General features: G+C 39.8%; 1 non-coding gene across 1 annotated transcript; it reads left to right on the top strand.

Annotated features, from left to right (window-relative positions):
• Positions 1–7542: 7542 nt before the first annotated feature.
• TRNAY-GUA (transfer RNA tyrosine (anticodon GUA)) lies at positions 7543–7636 on the top strand. Its single transcript has 2 exons — positions 7543–7579; positions 7601–7636. It is a non-coding gene; the product is annotated as a tRNA-Tyr (tRNA).
• Positions 7637–7757: the final 121 nt, after the last annotated feature.

Raw genomic sequence — 7757 nt, forward strand, 5'->3', positions numbered from 1 at the left:
TGCTCACTTTGTAAAATGAAAATGTTTGAGACTTGGCTCTTTTGAAAATACCGCTTCATCTGTAAATGTTTGAGAGAAGAGTAAAATTAAGTGTTTAATAGAGCTGTGCACTCAGTGTGTAGGCTGGCCCTTATCAAAAGCGATTAGATCTGAAGTGCACAAAATAAATGCCGAAATCCTATTGACTGATGGCACCTGCTTGCAATTCATTTGCTGAGTTTCATTAAGTGAGCTTCCTTAAGCACATGCAACTAGCCTCATTATTATAGCTTTAACAATTGAGTGTCAGGTAAAGTAAAGTCATGGAAATTGTCTGTAGAGATGAGAAAGTTAAATGCATCTGGAACAAGTTTGCTTCAGAAGTTGTAAAGATTTGTCTGTATGACTTGCCTATGGGTTTCCTGGGTTGTTTATATATGTCCAATTTAACAGTTGGAAGACAGCTGTATTAGCAGATCAATGCTGTTGGGTACTTCCTTGTTGGTTCTTCCAGATTAAACAAGCTAGTTCTTAAATAGCAACGTAATTTCATGTGTGTGTCATGATATGAACACAAAATAGGATAAGAGTAGCATAGCAACATTCAGTATGCTCTTCTAAGGAGGAAGTAGACTCTATACAATAAAAAAATGAAGTGCGTTTTAGAAATTAGTAGATTTAGAGCATACTGGTGATTTTCCAGTTAGATGGCAAAAGTATCCAAGGTATGTGAGGTACTCCATCATATTGTTGCTCACTATTTCTGTGGAAAGTTAAGCTATTAGTATCATAGAGTTGTTCCACGGCTGCAAAATGACTTGCTCAGTTAATTTACCTTTGAGGTGTATGCAGCGTACTCTTTTATACAGATAGAAAACAATTCTGGTGTTTTAATCAATAGAGGTTAACCCTTAGTCTCCACATTCTGTTTCTTTCTCATGGTTTTAAGATTCTGCATACTTACTTGAAAATGAGTGGCTACAATGGACAGTAGTTTGGATTTGATGCATTATGATCCTACTTGGTTTCCATTGTATGCTTTGGCAAAAAGGAACACTGCTGCAACTGCATACTGGTCATACTTTAGAAACAATATATTTTCAAGATAAAAATGACTGCCTTTTTCTTTTGAAGAGATAAATTGCAATGTGCAGTCAACTAGAGATCATGGATGACTGCTCTATTTATACATTCAGTCCAGCTGGATTTTATATAAGTCTCATGCATATATATTATCCCTTAAGGTCTCGTTAATTCTACTTTAACTTTGACATGTAAGTTTAGGTCCCAAGCCTAAGCTACCTTTTCCTTGCATAATTTTGAATTCTTGTATGTTAAGCGGAATTTTGCAGCCATAATATTGGGATTGACGTTATTTGCCAGCAGAAGGCTTTGCTCCATCATATTATCTTATAAATCAATTGTATCTTAAGGTGTCCCATTTGACATTCTTTAAGGCGGCATTCCTGCTTTGCCATTCTGATTGTAGTAAGGTTGAAAGGCTGAATGGTGATTGATATTTTTAGATTTTATTTTAATGAAGATTATTACCAGGAAGAAAAATAGTGCACTTTTGGAAGTAATTGGTATAAAATTGTATAAATAAGTATTAGTTCTGTATATATTTAGGAATCCTTTTAAAACAGCAAGTGCTTTACAAACTGACTTTAATTAGACTAGCAATGATACCATGTTCACAATTCTGGCTGTTCAGCACATTTGGATTTTATTTGTGATTGCTGTACTAATTTTTTTAAAATCTGTAATGTAACAATAGTGTATTATAACTGTGTACTATATTACACTTTACTGTACAGTACTTGGAATTTTCTTTGATTGCAATATTAAAAATCTAAGCTGAACTACACTTTTCTATTTTCTGTAGCAGAATTACTAGAAGAGATCATGTGTGTGTGGCAGTTTGCTGACGAGGGAGGGGGGGGAGGTGGATGGGAAAGGAGCTTCCTTATAAAACCACCTTCATGTAGAAAGGTTTGCACCTGAACTGATTTGTTCCACTGACTTTCGGCTGGGATTACAACAGACTTCACATAATACCTTAATAAAATGAAAAAGAAGACTCCTCAATACTCTGAGTGCACTTAGGAATGTGGAGGTGGCATTTCTGGCCAATTTTTATTTAATTGTGGGATGTGCTATAGACTGAAAAGCTGCTCAAAATCATCCTTGGAAGCAGAACATTCTTATCTGTGCTGTGAACAGTTGTTTCATCCAGTGATTCTTAATGTCTTCTACGTTTTTGAATTGAGGGTAGAGGACTGACTTGGGGACTTAGGCAGAAATTGGAATAATATTTTAAAGGACTGCACTGAATTAAATGGGAAAAGACTTGCATTTTCTAAATATTAGGCCTGCATCTTGCTCCTCACAAAGTTTGGATTTTTTTTTTCTTCATGTCAGGAGCAACTTGAGAAACTGCACGTTGCTTCTAGTGTGATATAATTGGCCATCTGCAAGGACGTTGCCCAGGGAACGCCCGGATGTTTTGATGTTTTACCATACTTGTGGGAGGCTTCTCTCATGTCTTCCCATTTTGGAGCTGGAGCTGACAGAGGGACCTCATCCGCGCTTGCCCTGGATTTGAACCTGCGTCCTGTTGGTCTTCAGTCCTGCTGGCACAAGGGTTTAACTCACTGCGCCATGTATAAAGAGGACTTTCAGGCACTCCAGCCAATTCTTGGCCTCTCTCAGATGTGCACTGTTACTGGTTCTTGAATGAAGGAGCAAACCTGGACATTCTTGGTGTTTATTAAAATTGTCAAGAAAACTTACAGAGGAATGTGTTGTGATTGTTTTGGCTTTGAGGACAAGCATTCAATATGTATTTTATTATGCTAGTTGAATTTATCTTTGGAATTGATTTTATTAATAACTTCAGTGGAGAAAATCAACTTATCAGTGATGGGTATTAAAGGTTCATCATCTCTTTTAACATATAGCCTGTTACTCAAAAGAAAAATATGCTTTAAGAATTGATACTTGACCAGCAGCCTAACTGAACACTTTCCACAATGGTGATAATATAAAATCTGGTATGAGTTATATGCCTACCATTTTTGTAACACTTAAGAATGTTGTTTTTAAAGAAACAACACTAAGCAAATCATATAGGGAAGTACACTAAATAGGTAAGGACTTGCATGTTATCAGTTTCTGAATTCTTTAAAGCAGGCATGGGCAAACTTCGGCCTTCCAGGTGTTTCGGACTTCAACTCCCACAATTCCCAATAGCCAGTAGGCTGTTAGGAATTGTGGGAGTTGAAGTCCAAAACACCTGGAAGGCTGAAGTTTGCCCATGCCTGCTTTCTGTGTTTTGAATCATTGAATTCAATATTTTAACAAAACGAAAAACTTCTTCAACTATCAATGGTAGAATGTAAACAGTGGGTTGCTGTTAATTTTCCGGACTGCAGACCATGTTCCAGAAGCATTCTCCCCTGACGTTTCGCCCATATCTATGCCAGGCATCCTCGGAGGTTGTAAGGTTTGTTGGAAACAAGGCAAGTGGGGTTTATATATCTGCGGAATGTCCAGGGTGGGAGAAAGAACTCTTGTCTGTTTGAGGAAAGTGTAAATGCTGCACTTGATCACCTCGATCAGCATTGAATAGCTTTACATCTTCAAGGCTTGGCTGCATCCTGCCTGGGGAGGAATGTAAACAGTTTAGTTACCAAGGCTGATACAAGACATTTTGCTGCCTGAGGCAAAACAGCCACTCAACCAAGTCAAGATAAAAAGTACTTAACGCTGGCCTAATAATTTTGGCATAAAGCAAAATACTCTTCCAGTGCATCTCTTCACCTTCAGTTCTAAAAATACAACAATTTAAAAAATAATTTTCTACTTTTTCATGGCACTCCGGACCTGCATAAGACAGCTTCCTCACTGCTTAATTATGGGAGTAGTCTTGTTTTCTGTTTTAAGTCTGGTTTATGTCCAGCTGCTCAGGTGGGTTGGGTAATAGGTGCAGCTCCACACTGACTGTGGAACAGTCCCCTTAAAAAGGGAGTTATGACCTTTGTCATTCAAAATGTGTGAGAGGAGAAAGTGACCTATACAAATTTGCACTCTCGTTGTAAGCAACATTCTGGCTGATTTATTTGATGCATCACATATAAGCAATCTGTTTTGCTGTGGATCATAAGTCTATGCCACAAGAGATCAACTGAACCAAACATCTTCCCTGAAAGCTGTAAACAGAATGATATCCTGCTTGATTTAACTATCGATTCCAGATCAAATAGAAATGAATTCCTAGGTAGACACAAAAACTGGCTACAAATTCAAATCAGCTTTGGAGTTTTGTTATTTCCTCACTACACATTTGATTAGGATTTGCATAGGTTAACAATTTTTCCCCTTTCTATCTGCACGCTCCTTTCAGCTGACCATACTGGAAACTCCTTCATGCTATTTCTGGAACTGGTAACTCATGAGTCTGCGTTAAATGTTCAAAATAGAAATGATCATAATTCATCTGTTATAAGATCCATTAGGGACTGTATAACTCTTCCTTTGAAGGCTTCCATTTTAAATTTATGACGCATTATTCTTTGTGTAAAAGCAACAGAAGAGCAGGGACTCTACAGAACGCTTCCTCTTCTACGTACATTCAAAATATTTTGGGCCCTAAAATTTTCAGTTTTCAATGTTGAACTTACAACATAACAGAATTAAGTAAAGAGCTATCCAATAACCCCAATGCGTGCTGTGTTACAAAGTACATAATATTTTCTTATCTGTTATGAACAGACTGCAATGTGTCTCGCTGCCATTCCCTAGATTGAACACTGCGAAAGCCATCCACTGCATGGCTATCAGCCTCCTCCCAGTAGACTTAAATCAAGGAAAAGCTTCATGAGAACCACCACTCCTCTTAATCTTCCCGCAGCAACAACAAGAGTATCCCTCTGGAAGCTAAACCAAGAATGGGCAACTTTGAAGTCCCTGAACAGACTCCAAAGTAAAATGGGCAGATCAAAAGACAACCTGGCAAAATGGCACTACCTAAAAGAATCCTCCACCTTGTGTTATTGTGGAGCAGAACAAGCAACACTGCATCTGCATGCCTGTCCGCAGTGTCCTGCTTCATGCACAGAGGAAGAATTGTTTGAGGCTATAGACAATATGGTCGTTGTTGCCTGTTTTTGGTGAAAAGATATTTAGCTGCTTGTGCTCCTTCTGTTTTTATCAGTTTTATACTAATTTATGCAATGCTTTTGATACAAAATAAATCAATAAATAACCCACAATATCAAGGCAAATAATCCACAATATGGATTATCTGAGTCCATATTGCCATAGAATCTAGTTCATATTTAGCCACTTGTGCTCCCTCTATTTTTAGAAGTTTTAAACTAATTTATGCAATTTTTTTTGTCATGTCAGGAGCGATTTGAGAAACTGCAAGTCACTTCTGGTGTGAGAGACGTTGCCCAGGGGATGCCTGGATGATGTGATGTTTTTATCATCCTTGTGGGAGGCTTCTGTCATGTCCCCGTATGAGGAGCTGGAGCTGATAGAGGGAGCTCATCTGCCTCTCCCCGAATTCGAACCTGCAACCTGTCGGTCTTCAGTCCGGCCGGCACAGGGGTTTAACCCACTGCGCCACCGGGGGCTCATTTATGCAATGCTTTTGATACAGAATAAATAAATAAATACAATCTCCAGATGTGTCGGTAGCTTGGTTGTTGGAGCTGTGGAAATGAAATGTTAATAGCTCAGTCATGGCATTATCTTATTAACACTCTGTTTTGTGCTGAAAACCAACTTGAATGGTTCAGTATTGAGACAAACGCAGCATTGACCAAACACAAATCAAGGAACATGAAAGGCACTGCAGACTAATTCAACCAGAGAAGTCAGCCATAGCAGAGCACTCGGTGAACCAACCTGGACACAGCATATGTAAGAATACATATGGACTAGGACAATTTTAAATGGTGTATTTTAATATTTTGATGTTTTTAATGTTTATGTATTGCATGTGAATTTGTGTCCCGGCACTGAATGTTTGCCGTGTGTATGCTGTGCTCCGCCCTGAGTCCCCTTTGGGGTGAGAAGGCGGAATTTAAATGTTTTAAATAAAAAAAATAATACAGAAATGCTGGAACACTCTAACAACCACCATATCAGACTACACAGAGAATCCATTGAAATCCACAAGCATTTGGAGAATAGCAACAGAAAGGAGGAAAATATGAAAATGAACAAAATCTGGCTAACAGTATTTAAAAACTCTAAAATCAGGACAGTAAATAAAGAGCAACACTAAAAAAAAACCAGGGGATTTCCAGACAAGAATCAATCAGGGCCAGCTAACACCTCCCAACAAAGGATCCCCCTCAGGCAGCAACCAGCCAGGCTTTGAAGCTGCAACCTCACTTGCCTAGTTTCCAACAGACCTCACAACTTCTGAGGGTGCCTGCCATAGATGTGGGTGAAACGTCAGGAGAGAATGCTTCTGGAATATGGCCACACTGCCCGGAAAACTCACCCTCCCCAATGCCAGAAATACAGCTTAATGGTGTAACATTAGAAGATGTTGACTATTTCTGCTACCTTGGCAGCCACCTCTCCACAAAAGTCAACATTGACACTGAAATACAGCACCGCCTGAGCTCTGCGAGTGCAGCATTTTTCTGAATGAAGCAGAGAGTGTTTGAGGACCGGGACATCCATAGGGAGACCAAGGTGCTTGTTTATAAAGCTATTTTCCTCCTAATCCTGCTATACGCCTGCGAGACATGGACTGTCTACAGACGTCACATGCAACTCCTGGAACGATTCCATCAGAGTTGCCTCCGGAAAATCTGGCAAATCTCTTGGGTAGACAAGCGGACAAATGTCAGCGTGCTGGAAGAAGCAAAGACCACCAGCACTGAAGCGATGGTCCGGTCACGTTTTCCGGATGCCCAACCACCGTCTCCCAAAGCAGTTGCTCTACTCCAAACTCAAGAGCGGAAAACGGAATGTTGATTGAAAGATGGGCTCATTGTGAACCTTAAAAACTTTGGCATAGACACTGAGAACTGGGAAACCTGTGAGCGCTCCAGCTGGAGGTCAGCTGTGACCAGCAGTGCTGTAGAATTTGAAGAGGCACGAATAGAGGTCGAAGACAAGGGATCGCTTAAGTAAAGTAAGTTTAAAAACTATGCCCCAAATGCTGTTTTGAGAATATTAAACTGCATTTAAATATTTAATAAACGTGTGTTCACACTATTAATGTACACATTGAAGAAGAGTGTGTCTGTACTACTAGAATTTCCTACCCAGAATGATTTGGGCCTCTCTTAAGGTAATTGGTTCCATTGATTTAGCCCAGGGATGACAAACTTTGGATTTGTAGGAGTTTTGGACTTCAACTCCCACCATTCCTCACAGCCTCAGGCCCCCCCTTGAGGAAGGGGCCTGAGGCTGTGAGGAATGGTGGGAGTTGGAGTCCAAAACACCTGCAAGGCCCAGGTTTACCTATGCCAGCTTTAGAACAATTCACAGGGCAGCGAAAGTATAGGGCAAAAACACGAGCTCGCACACAGCGTCCCTTCGATAGCTCAGCTGGTAGAGCGGAGGACTGTAGAGGCATTGGCTGCTTGCGGGAATCCTTAGGTCGCTGGTTCGATTCCGGCTCGAAGGAGATTTGAATTTTTTTTTTGGTTGTTCATCCCCCGTCAAATATGGCAATTATTTCATTTTATCCTTAGGTGCAATTATGTTATTTTTCCTATTGGGTTTTGTCTCATTTCCCAAGAGTGAAG

The sequence above is a fragment of the Anolis sagrei genome, chromosome 4 (assembly GCF_037176765.1).
Source record: "Anolis sagrei isolate rAnoSag1 chromosome 4, rAnoSag1.mat, whole genome shotgun sequence".
NCBI lineage: Eukaryota > Metazoa > Chordata > Lepidosauria > Squamata > Dactyloidae > Anolis > Anolis sagrei.